At 39.3% G+C, this 13,516-nt stretch overlaps 1 protein-coding gene across 1 annotated transcript in view; it reads right to left on the bottom strand.

Moving 5' to 3' along the window:
- wipf1b (WAS/WASL interacting protein family, member 1b) overlaps positions 1-11,851 on the bottom strand; it is a 39,620-nt gene extending 27,769 nt beyond the window's left edge. Inside the window, exon 1 of the mRNA XM_024296774.2 lies at positions 11,746-11,851. The gene's annotated coding sequence lies outside the window, so the exon portion shown is untranslated. The remainder of the gene's footprint in view (positions 1-11,745) is intronic.
- Positions 11,852-13,516: the final 1,665 nt, after the last annotated feature.

Below are 13,516 nucleotides of genomic sequence, written 5' to 3'. Positions count from 1 at the left end.
TCCTCATAGATTATAAATAAATTCAAAACAGAAATCTCAAAATATCTGAGCGCTTTCATAAATGATTGTTTCCTTTATTAGAAGATAAAGAAAGGGGATGTTTAAACGTGCTTGGTCTGGTGTAAATAAATCTCCTGTTCCCTCGCTAAGCTCTGAACTCCCAGAGGTTAAGGATCTTATTAAATGGAAAACCTTCCCAAGACGGACCGACCAACACGACTCCAGGATCCCAACAGGGATCCATCCCGCAGCTCATAAAAGAAGTGAAGAACTGCAGGCCTCACTTCATTCAGTTAAGGTCAAAGTTCATGATGTAAGATGTGGGAGGAGACCGGACATAAATGGATGTAGAAAGACACTGCTGAGCAAAACAAAACAGACTTGTTGGACGCTTGTTCACCTTTCGGCTTTTCCCTTCAGGAGTCGCCGTAGTGAAGAAGTTTCACTGCTTCACACAGGTGGTTTGGCAGATTTTGATGCCGATGCACTTCTGAGCACAACCCTGTATTTTATCCAGGCTGGTGACGGGAGAGAAAAACCCAGACTTCCTTCTGGCTACATAGTTGGGTAGTAGGGCTGGAAATCACTGGGTACCTCACCATACGATGCGACACAAGGCTCACAATATCGATAATATCACGACACTGCCATAATTGGTAAAAATCATCTTCAATAACAACTTACATTATATAGAAGAACATATTTTTGGGGAAAATTGGCACCACACTATATACATTAAAAGAACTCTGTAAAGAAAAGGAGTGGAATACAATTCTACTTACACTGAAATAAAAATTCCCAAATGGAACCAGCCGACATCAAAGCAGTTACTAGATGTGGAGGACAATGATCTTTTTCACATAAGAGCATTCATGAGTGTAGACTTATAACCTCATTTAAAGGTTTAAGTTTCAGTTTATTTATTTTTAAAAAGTTACCACCATGACGTATTTCCATAAAATATTTTTTTTAATTAAGAGATTTCTTAAAATATCCTAAAATTTGATATTTTCTTGCCACATTAGAATAACTTTTATGAAACTGTTGCCAGCAGCACACCCGTAGAAAAAATGGGCATGAACACTTTGACCCTATAGGCTCACTGAGTGGTCAACAACCTTGGTATTTCGTGGTTTGTAAAGCGAGTTTGTGAAACATCCACATAACAGTCCTTTTTGTTTAAATCATTTTGTGTCAGCTCTTTAAATGCAACCTAAGGACATGTGGAGTTCCCCAAGGCTCCATCCTGGGACCACTTCTATTTAACATCTACATGCTCCCACTGGCCCAGGTTATAAAGAACAACAACATTAGTTACCATAGCTATGCAGATGACACACAGATATATATTAGACTGACACCAGGAGACCGAGGCCCTGTACAGGCTCTTGGTAAATGCATTGAGGACATTAATGACTGGATGTGCCACAACTTACTTCAATTAAACAAAAAATAAAAACTGAGGTTATTGTCTTTGGGGCTAAAGAAAAAAGGTTGAATGTCACTACAGAGCTTCAATCTATTCAACTAAAAACTACCAACCAGGCCAGAAACTTGGGTGTAGTGATAGACACAGACTTAAATTTTGATAAACACATTAAGGCAGTCACTAAATCAGCCTATTATCATCTCAAAAATATCTCAAGGATTAAAGATCTGATGTCTAAGCAGGACCTGGAGAAACTAGTGCATGCTTTCATCTTTAGTCGACTTGATTACTGTAACAGTGTTTTTACAGGACTACCAAAAAAATCCATCAGGAAACTGCAGCTTATTCAGAACTCTGCTGCTCGGGTTCTCACAAGGACCAAGAAAGTAGACCACATCAGTCCAGTTCTGAGGTCTTTACACTGGTTACCTGTCTGTCAGAGGATAGACTTTAAAGTTCTGTTACTGGTTTATAAAGCTTTGAATGGTTTAGCACCAAAATACATGACTGACCTCCTGACCCAGTATGTACCAGCCAGACCTCTCCGGTCATCTGGATCCGGTCTTTTATCAGTTCCTAGAGTCAGAACTAAACATGGAGAAGCTGCATTCAGCTTCTATGCACCACAGATCTGGAATAGACTTCCAGAAAACATTAGATCTGAACACTCAGTGTATTTAAATCCAGGTTAAAGACTCATTTGACTAGTATGGATTTAAAAGTTTACATCCGCACTGTTTATCTATGCTTGATTTAACTTAAGTTATTTTAACGTTATTTTAATTTTGTTTTAATGATCACACCTTTACCATTTCTTTTGATTGTTTCTTTTAATGTTTTATGTAAAGCACTTTGAATTGTCTCTGTACATCAGGGGTGTCAAACTCAATCGCACTAGGGGGCAAAAACCATAGACCATATAAACCATATAAAATAACTGGACAGAGCAAGCCCCCCTACTTCGGTGTTCCATATAGGAAGTACCACTGGGTTGCAAAAAGGCCAAAGTCCCATTGACTTACATTGAGAAACAGACAGTTATTTCTCAGTCATTTTATACGTCAGCATAATCATTCTTCCTCTGCTGCTTTCTGATTAACTTTTTTTTTCTAATCCTAATTTTTTTTAAAGATTTTGTCCCATTATCACAAGTTATTAGAGTTATAAATTGACCAATCAGATGGCTCAATAAGCGTTTGTGGGTCTGACGTTGGACGTCTGGGGGGTTTGATTGACAGATGACGGGTAGCCAATGGGAGCAGACTTCATCAATGGGTCCGTGAAGACCTTTTAACACCTACTTTACAATTCAACAATGTACCAATCATTGTCCTACTGTTGTTTTCCTCAATGGAATGTACCGATGCAGCAGTTTAAAACAACAAGAGGAGCATGCTGTCGACATTTTTAGATGAGGATTTACTCTGTAGAAATAGATTTCACTCTGAGGTTATGTGCTTTGGACTTTTTTCTTTGTTTAACGTTCATTTTTCTTTATTTCACTGTTTTGGTTGTAGCTTATAAATTATAAGTTGGATATATGCGCATAAAATCACCAACCAAAGTTTAAGCTTCGCCGCAATTTTCCAGCTTCAGCCTGAATTAGACGCAGCCATCTGAGGAGCGCAAGACAAACTTGAAACCTGGTGGTGTTTTCAAACAGAAAAAATATCCAGCAGTTCACTTGTTAGGATGGTTATTTATTTTAAATACCGCTGAACGCGCTTCTCACGTGCATCTGATAAGACTGTAACGTGGCCGCGCATGTGAAAAGACAGCGCGAGGGGGTCAGCAGCGTCACCCAAATGCTCCTTTTATCTCAACAAAAAGGAATAAATGTAAGTAAATCCAAAAGGACCGCTGACAGAATCAAAAGTTATAATGGTTCTCCCTCAAAGGCTTCAACAATGACTTGTACAATCAGCCCAGTCTCAGTAAAATGCGTACATATGCCACGATTTGGGAAATACCGTGTATAATATACGCCAAAACCTGTTTTGTGTGCATATAATACGCGCGTCCTAAACGTGTTAAAATGTGTTTTCCATTTTAGTAAATGCCAAAATAGTTGAAAATGCTAGCAGAATGCCAATTTTAAAACTTAAAAATCATAATTTTTCAACATAATTATGAATAATAAAAAGGCAGGAATATCATTCCAGAATAAATCAACTAAAAACCTTAAATAACCTTTTAACTGATGAGCGAAAGTGAACATTGGGCCATTAATAAAAATTAAAAAATAAATGACCTGGAGGGCCGGATCCGGCCCCCGGGCCTTGACTTTGACACATGTGTTGTACATTAAATGTGTACAGTAACCGCAGCAGCAGATAATTTTCTCACAGATGCATTAAGGAAACACAACGTTAAACCTCATTTCAACAAGGTTTAGCTATAAAAAATACACCTGTTCAGGAACTACTGAGACCACTTATTCCTGCGAGGCCGTTAACGTTTCTTCTCTGTGGTCTGCAGAGGAACTGCAGCTGCTGGCTTCTGTTTTTCAGGTCAGTCACATGGACATCAGCGCCTGCAGACAAATCTGCCCCTTTGAAGGTTTTTAATGGATGTCTGACTTCATAAGACTGATGTGGTACAGGACAGAGCACAAACAGAAAGTTATATCTTTACAGGATTATAGGACTGTATAATCAGTATCAACAGAAAGTTTTCTGTTTTTCTCCTTATTGCTGGCGTTGTGACTGTAGACACCGACAGCACATGAGAGCGAGGTCTGCAGGATGATGTCAGAATCACATGCTGGACACAGGAAGTCAGGATGAGCACAAAGACGGTACAGAATTGCAACTTCTTTCAAATGTTCCTCACTTCCTCTACAAACCCTGCTTTGAGTCCAGATATTATGCAGAACACATCCGTCCATCTCTGAGCTCTGTGAATCTGAGCAAAAGCCAGAGCAGAGAAAACTGAAATCTAAGCAGCTCCAGGCCTCCGAGCTAAAGCTGGAAGTGTCCCCAAACGTTCTCCTGAGGAATGTCAAGAGGGCGGCTAAACGAAAGCACACGTCTCAGAAGAGGGGACAGCTTCTCTCTGTTGAGCAATCCAGAAGATTTTTAGGACAAAATTAACCACAAACTGTGTGAGAATAACTGGAAATCCTCTTTGCATGCCTGGTGGAAGCCAAACAGGGAACTTCAGACCAGAATGGAGAAGCACACGAGTGTGAATATAGACACTTCCTGTATTTCTACGCGCAACACTAATGTTTGTGTTCTTCTAAATATATAAGATGACATTCAAGACACTAACTTTGTGTTCCACTTGAAGTGTTACACAGTTTAGATTGTTTTTAAAGTCCCTCTCCGATCATCTTTTGATCTATTCTAAAGTTGTTCCAAGTGATCTTTTAATTATGATTATGCTGTTTTCAGGGCTCTAAATTAACACCCGCCAAACTTTTTTTGGTGGATAGAAAAGAAAAAAAAAATCCCTAGCCACTTTGGCAGGTGAAACATTGCTCATCATCTTTTACAGGGTCGCAAACTCACAACAATGACTTTGAAGTGTCTACCTTCCTTCCCCATTTGGCTACAACAAATGAGGAAGAGTTTGTTCAAAACAGTTAATTGTGACTTTATTGCGCAGATTTTATGTGGTAAGATAAGAGAAATTCGTATTCATACATACGAAGTTGTGCATACATTTACATTTTGTGCACAACTTTGCAGAAAATATATGAATACAGCATTTAGTTTTAAATTTAACATGTCTCTTTTGAATATTACTTTTCTTTGTCTTGAATATGAATTTCTCCTGTTAAACTGTTAAAAATATGTCACAGGGTCACAGGCTTCTACATCGAGTCCCAGAACACTTTGATTCAACTAAGAGAGCATGCGCATTGAGATTCATTTCTTAAACGACACTGTTGCTCTGCTGGAGGAAAGATATTAACAGTCAAGTCCTGACGCTTTTTTCTTTTTTGCCAGGCGGCAACATGGGAGCAAATAAACAAGGAAACTGACCCAAAAGTGGTGGCAAAAAAAAAAGAGAGATGTTAATATGAGATTTGCCCTTTTCTCTTCTGCTGCCGTTGTGGTGTCTTCCCTCCTGCGCCGATGTTTTGCCCTGGAACGTCCCCTGCCAGAATTTGTTTCCCTAGTCTTAGGCATCATTTTGGCAGGCGGGACGTACCTTGGCACAACACCGGCCAGCAGCGGCATGTTAGCATTGGTGGGATCCTCGCTTAGCCGATCAGTTTATTCCCGGGACAGGCGGGGCCGGCGCCCCCGCTGCAGCTCCTAGACCTGTCCAGATGTACAGTTGCCTTCAGCCATCACTACCGGCGCCAGGCTCTAGCAGCACCGTGACCCAGAAAGGGATAGCAGCTTAAAAAATGGATGGGAATGACAAAAATAGCTAAGCTAACTCGGAGCTAGAGAAGGCTAACTGGGACCTGACTCTAGCCTAAGTCAAGAAGAAAGAAAGAAAAATCAGAAACAGAAAGAAAGTTGGGGATTCTGAATGGTTACCAGCCAACCCAGGGTTGTAACCAAAAAAGTTCATTTAGAGCCCTGGCTGTTTTAGCCACAATTAAAAACCTCTGTTGTCTTCTAGAACAGTGTTTCCCAACCCTGGTCCTCAGGGCACACTGTCCGGCATTTTTTTAATCCAACCCTGCTCAAACACACCTGCGTTTGATGACCGTCATCATTAGGCTTCTGCTGAGCCTGATGATGAGCTGAATCAGGTGTGCATAAGCAGGGCAACATGGAAAACATGCAGGACAGTGTGCCCCGAGGACCAGGGTTGGGAAACACTGTTCTAGAACATAGTTTGTGTAGGGCGACAGGAAATTATTAGAAATTCACCTCTGAGTTGTAGGCGGGACTCTTAACACGGAGTACACCTGCACTCATTTCCTATCATCTCTTTGTTTTTCAAGATCTTCCACTAGTTTACAGCTCCTCACAGCCCCAATCTACAGCAACAAAAATAGTGATCAATATCAGGATTATCCAGCCGTACTGTTTGGATCCAGATTCCAGCTCAGACGAGGAAATCAAAGACGTTCATCTACAAGTGGATGCATCACAATAGAGCAGAGCCAGAAGCCTGTGGTCCGCTGACTGTACTTTTGACATAATAAAGCTCTTTTTCAACTGGGGCTGCCACGATGAGTCGACTAATTGACTATTAAAATATTCAATGACTAATTTAATAGTCGATGAGTTGTTACTTTATACTACATGGAGTCAGGGTGTAGTAAAGCTGAAAGTTATAATGGCATTCTGAGGCTTTTTGGACTATTTTGGCATTTATAAGGTTTAGGTTTTGGCTAATTTGGTGTTTAGCTAATATTTCAGCTACATGCTAGCTGTATTGGCTTATTTAGGATTTTTTCATTTTTTCTTAGGCTTTTTTATTTTTAGACTAAATTGGCATTTAACTAATTTTTAGCTGGCTATCAGCTATTAATTTCAGCATCTTCAGCTATCAGCACTAGCATCTTCAGCGGCCAAATTCAGCTTACAGGATTCACTCTAGAATTTTCGCAGATAATGCTAGTGTGAATATATCTAGTTTTTAGCTAGTTTAAAGCTATTGATGGTTAAGATTTGTGATTTACATCCAGTTTGCGCATGACCTGATTAGTCAACTAATCTGAAAATATAATCGCTGATTAGTCGACTAATAAAATAATCGTTTGTGGCAGCACTATTTTCATCTGCATTTTTCATCTGCTCCTGATTCACAACAATTTACATAAAAATAATCAGAAATCCAATTTAAATATTAATTTTCAGCATATTTGTCCTCCATCATGAAGCAAATAATGCAAGAACACATTAAAAAAACAGAGAACATTTTCGTCAGCCTACTTGTAAACTCCATGCAGAGCAACATGTTTGCCTCACTCTATTCAGATTGATAAATGTGAAGCTTCTTGAGAATACTTTCCTGTTCTTATGAGCACTGAGAGAACCTGTTAGTCAGAAGAGGAAGTGAAATGTAAACCTGAGAGTCCTATCTCTTTCATCTGCATCTGTTAACCACTAAGCTGCAGAGATGATTAAAAAGAATTAAATAAATAAAACCTCCAGACTTTGAAATATGAAGACATTTTTATGACATAATTTTACTTTAAAAATTGACAAGTACTTGTTGCATTTTTATGGAAAATTAAGTTTATACTCAATACCGAATTTCTGAGTATTTCTTTATTCAAATGGTTGTGAATCAAAAGCAGACAAATAAATTATTTGTTACGTAAAAAGTACCATCAGAAAGCCACAAATTCTCTGCTCCCCTCCATTCTGACGGATCCACATTTAGACAAATTGGGTCAAAAAGGGATCTGGATCTAAACTGTACGGCTGGATTGCTCCAGTCTAGCTTGCCCTTTTTGTAGCACCACTCAAGTTAGGGGGTGTGTGAGGGGCTGTAAGCTAGCAGGAGAGAGTGTGACAGACAGCTCTCAGTTATAGGTGATGGGAGGAGGGCAGGCTGCTCAACACCACTGACCCCGCCCACAGCTACAGATCATTAACATTATTCTGTTTCTCCTGAAGAGCGTCTCAGTTTGGCCACTAGGTGGCAATCGCACTGTAGCATTACACCTTATTCTAGAAGAAGAAGACAGTATGAGCAAAACGATGTTTAATACCACAAACGGTTACTTTAAAAAATATTTCCTTAAAAAAGTTTGTAAAATTCATGTCTGTGAGTTTATAAAGATATTCATTTAGTCAGCAATGTATGTTTATGACGACCGAATGTTAGCATTAGCCGTCCTATGGGAAATTCCATTAAACGTTAGCATCAAGCTAGCAGACTTTAGCTTTATGTGCTAAATCGATTTATAGCTTTTATGAATTGATTATTGATCTATTAAGCTTAAATCAATTGAAATCGATTTTATTAACCCAACCCTACCACAACTCAAGGGTCAATTTCTAATAAACTCCTGCCGCTCTGCAGAAACTATGTCCCAGAAAACTACAGATTTTTTAGATTTTGGCTAAAAGTGGCATAGTCATAATTAAAAAGATGATTGGACTTTTTGGTTTTCACTGTACCATCGTAAAGTTCTCTTTCATTTTCTGACCACTTTTTGGTTAGGTTGAATAAATATATAACTTACTATTCATTTCCAATCCAACAAAAATCATGAAACAATGTTTATTTCTGTCTAAATCTTTTGCAATGATGCATTTGAATCATTTGTTTCACTTTTATATTGAACTTAGTCTCAAACTGTCTTTTGTTTCCAGATGTTCTTTATAAAGAAAATCCATCGAAAACAAGTTTATTCAATTTTGATATATTTGTTTAATTCCTTTCTAACCCAACTCTCTTTTTTCAATCAAGACCAAAAATGATTATTTTCAATTACTAAATTGGGTCGGAATTCAGATTCATTATAATTTGAGATAGCGGGACGTCAGTCTTTACTGAACCCAACCAGAACCAGCTTTAGGCAGCCAGATGTCATATTTGTATTTCCCACACACTAAAGACAGTCATGGTGTACCACAGGGCTCAGTGGTGGGAACCTGCTTCCCTCTGTGTGTGTTACTACTATGCAGCACCCCAAAAGAAGAAACAAACCAAAATTCAAGACGAGCATCTCAGACAACACTGAACCGTGAAACCATGTGTTAGACTGGACGCAATTCAAACATAAAAGTCACATGACATCTGCCCTGATACCGTCTCTGCACTGCAAACACTCACCATCTCAAGTATTTTTGTCCAGTTTTTACATTAAATATCTAAGTAACTTCATAGTAACTTTACAGAAACTGTTTTAAAACAATAAATCTCGAGTATCTTGAGTAATTTGTTACTGAAAACATCCATTTTAGGCTTCATCTCTAATAAAATACATCTTTAACTTTACATAATATTTTTGATCAGAGGTTTTCTGTGTAAACAGTGAATAGTTTTGATTCAAGAAACAAACTAGCTTGATTTAGGGAAAATTGAAAGTTATATTTGAATCATAATTAATATAATTATATGACATATTAGACTTAAATGTGTAATTCTAATTTTTCCTGTAATATTTGGGGGCATAATTGTATGAATACAATTACTTAAAAATCACATTACCTTAAATTTAACAATACAAGCTTATTTTATTTTGTCTTTAAAGGTCAGGACACATCTTACTTAATAAATCTAATTCAAATAGTTTCTATTAATTTCATTAGCAGATTTTTTCATTTAGAACAAGAGAAAATATCTTGTTTCTATATAATTTTTTAAGAGCATCTTTTTTTTCATTCTTTGGATATATTATGAAACATCCCCAAAGTGAACTCATGGACTCTCTGATTCTAAACTGCTTTAGTATTCATTTCTTAAAAAGAAATCCAACAAAAATCTGAATAAATTGAGCTGAAATGTATCAATCTTAGGCTATGAACAAATAAACTTCTTTGTATGAGTTCCAACTCTTCAGCTTTCCTAATTTATCTGTGAATCTGACAAACTGTAGGAACTGGTCCCTAATTTAACCAAATCATGAGCCTTCCTCCCCCGTGTTTGCTGCTGCTTCTTATCAATAAACAAAAACAAGCTCAGCTGTGATCTGAAGATCTGAAGCATCTTTAAGATGAATCCCTAAAGCTGATCATCACTGTAGTTCAGTCATCTCAGTTATACATTTATTTTCTCTTCTACATCCACACCTCTGATGGCAAACATCCTCATGTCTTTTTCAACAACATCCATAAACCAGATTCCTGGCTGAGAGTCTTCACTGTCACGGTCAGGTCATGGTCTGATGTGAAGAACTAACCTGACACACTCAGGTGTGTGACAATGAACAAAAGGTCTCCTTCCTCTCACCATGTCCAAACCATCTCACCTGAGCTGTCTCTCTGATACGTCTCTTTCTGTCTCTCTGATACGTCTCTTTCTGTCTCTCTCGTTCTTAATCTTCATCCCTGTCATCTTCATCTCCGTCTCCCCCAGTTCAACCTTCTGTCACTACATCAGTGTCACTGACTCTGAGGTGTGAACCGCCGTCACTGCTCTCTCCACGGTCAAGAACATCTTTGTCTTCATTCGTATTGCACTTTTGGCTTCTTTTGTCAGGATCATTCTTGGTATCAGATTCTATTTCAGCTCAAAACAATACAATGTGTCAGCTCAGCCCTTCATTTCAAGCTCCTGATTTCAGCCTCTTAATTCCGCCCCTGACCTCAACTTCTGACCTCAGTATTTGACCTCAGCACCTGATCCCAGCTCCTGACTTCAGCTTCTGGCTTCAACTCTTGATTTCACCCCATGAATTAGGTTCCTGATTTCAGCTCCATCCTCAGTTTCTAACTTCAGAACCTGATTTTAGCAACTAACCTCAGCCCTTAACCCCAGCTCCTGATTTCAGCTTCTGGCTTCAACTCTTGATTTCATCCCCTGAATTAAGTTCCTGAATGAAGCTCCTGATTTTAGCTCCCGGCCTCAGATCCTGATTTTAGCCTCTGACCTCAACTTCTGATTTAAGATCCTGACTTTAGCCTGAAATTTCAATTCCTGATTTCAGCCCTCGTGTGTGGTTTACTCTCTTATCCACAACTTCACTCTTCAAATCCCACTAACTCTTAAGAAAAATCCAACAGTGAACTTTAAACTCTGATTCAAACATGTGTTGCTATCAGCTGAAGAACATTCCCAAAGCTTCACGTTAGCCATCAGTTACAACTCTTTTCCATGAGGAGCAAAGTTTCATGTTTGACAGATCATCTGCTCCAAATAAATAAATAGTAAAACATTCACAAATTCCTTTGGATTTTTTTAAAATAATATGTTAAATGATTAGAAAAAAAAGATGAAGATAAAAATGGCAAAAAAAACGATAAAGAGGAAAGTGTGACAGTCACATGCTGTCATTAGTGGGACAGCAAGTCTCTCATCACCTCAATATTCCCTCTATGTCAGTTCCTTCTCATTTTTAAGTCTTATGTGTAAAAACATGACTGTTTTGCTCCATGAAGGGAACAGAAGTTTGTCCTGTCTGACATGAATCACGAGTATTCAGAGGAAAGAAAAACTGTCTTCAGAGGAACTTGTGAGTCCAGCAGGAACACTGAGTCCTCTCCCTTCATCTCCACTCAGACCTGCAGTTCCTGCAGGACGTCTGCAACAGATCAACACATCAACTCTCTGCTTCTGTCCGGACCTGTCCCGGGACGTCTTCTCCACGTTTCTGTAAGCGGCTCTGGAAACTTCTCGGCCGGAATGAAGTCTCCGCTCCCGGCTGCTCGGCGTCTCCACGCCCGCAGCCGGCAGCAGAGCTCCAGCAGGGCTCCAGCCGGGCTCCTGTGAAGGTTTTCTCAGCCTACCTGTGGAGGAACGCCGTCTGCGGCCCCGCCGGTGATCTCCCAGCGTTTGGCGGGGTCCTGCGGGTCCTGCGGGTGGCGGTGAAGAGACGCGAACAGCCAATCCCGAGCAGAGCAGAGCCCTGACGCCGCGGGTTGAACCCGCCCGACAGTCGAGGAGAAGACCCGCTGAAGGTCGGAGAGCAGCAGGAAATTCACCGGAGAAGACCTGGAGGTGTTCCACTTCAGCGCAGAGTCTTCCACCTGGGAGAAAACTTCATCCAAGATTCAATACCACCTTAAATCTTTAAGGTGGTAACTTTTTCTGCCGAACTGGAAACGCTACAACACTTCAAATAACGTGTGAATGCTGGACGCTTAATTTGCCCCTAAAGATGCTGAAGCTGATAGCTGGCTAAAATATTGGCTAAATGCCAAATTAGCCACAAAAAAACAAACAAAAAAACTCGTGTTTGTCGAAACCGAAGATTGCGTCAACAGAATGCAGCTGTTTTAATGTAAGAGATGCAGGAATCAACCTGAAAAATCGGGCTAGCTCCCTCATTTCTTTACGGATTTCCACAAATTAAATCTTAAATTAAAGCTTAGGAAATCATTGATGTCGTGGTATATTTACATTTGTATTATCTTTAAAAAGTAAGCTGTAAATAGTACAAGAACTGCGCCATCTAGTGTTACAGGTTACACACTGCTGTCAAATGAACAGATTTTTTCTTTGTGTCAGAATCAACAGAACTGAGCTTGTAAATGCTGATTACCCAAGTCCAGAAAGGAGGGACTAATGAAGTTCAATGGAATGACTGGCTGATAAACTTGACAAAGTGTAGTAAAAAAGCCAATTTCATATTAAAAACACTTGACTCTTAACTCTGAATGTCTTAAAGATTTTTGGTTTTCTTCTTTAAGTTTTGTTTTTCTTAAATTTTTTTACTTCTATTTTTTAAGAATTTAAAAGTTATTTTAAGATCAAGTTTGACCTGATATAACCTTAAAAAATGAATCTGTTCACATGAATAACTGAAAGGGGGTTTTCTGTGTCTGAAGTGCATGTCCAGCTTTGACTCAACCCTCTGTCTGCACGGCTCTGGCTGCAGCTTTTGCAGCTGTACAGTCTCTTTATCCGGGTTTCAGCAGCAGGGATGCAACGTTTCCAGATGTGCAGCATGCCAAGAAAAAAAAGGAAAAGAAAGAAAAAAAGCTCAAGTCTTACATAATAAACACTTTTTAAAGGAAAGGAACACATATTTATATGTTCTTGTCCCAGTCAACATCAGTAAAGAAGTGGTGTAACGTTACTTTGAAACGTTCTGAAAACAAGAATGCAGTCAATAACCTGCAGCTTTTGCAAACAGGAACCGTCTGTTGTGCGCAGCCGCGTCCAAATATGGTCTGAACATGAACCGTTTGGAGCCGTTTTACACAGAATAAACAAGAAAGCAGGCAGGACTTTGGTGTGTGGAGGGGTGGATTACAGACTACGATTATTTTTGAGTCAACTTTAACTTCTCAAGCTGCAGTTCTCTCTGCCAGACCCCCACTTGTGTCTGGAAGAAGGTTCCTCAAGCAGATCTACTGGAACAGAGCTCCCTCTGCTGGTCAAAAGTAGACATGACACTTCACCATGTTTTATGAAAAACCAACTTCTGAGTTTTTAAGTGCATTATACTGTTCATTCCTCACTATAAAGAACCCCAAAGGAATATTTTGATCCGTTTACACATTTCTGAGTAATCCTCCCATACCCATGAAAAGGAGGGGGCTCTCACGATCTGAC

The sequence above is a fragment of the Oryzias melastigma genome, linkage group LG15, assembly GCF_002922805.2.
Source record: "Oryzias melastigma strain HK-1 linkage group LG15, ASM292280v2, whole genome shotgun sequence".
Classification (NCBI taxonomy): domain Eukaryota; kingdom Metazoa; phylum Chordata; class Actinopteri; order Beloniformes; family Adrianichthyidae; genus Oryzias; species Oryzias melastigma.
This window is presented reverse-complemented; position numbering and strand designations above follow the sequence as displayed.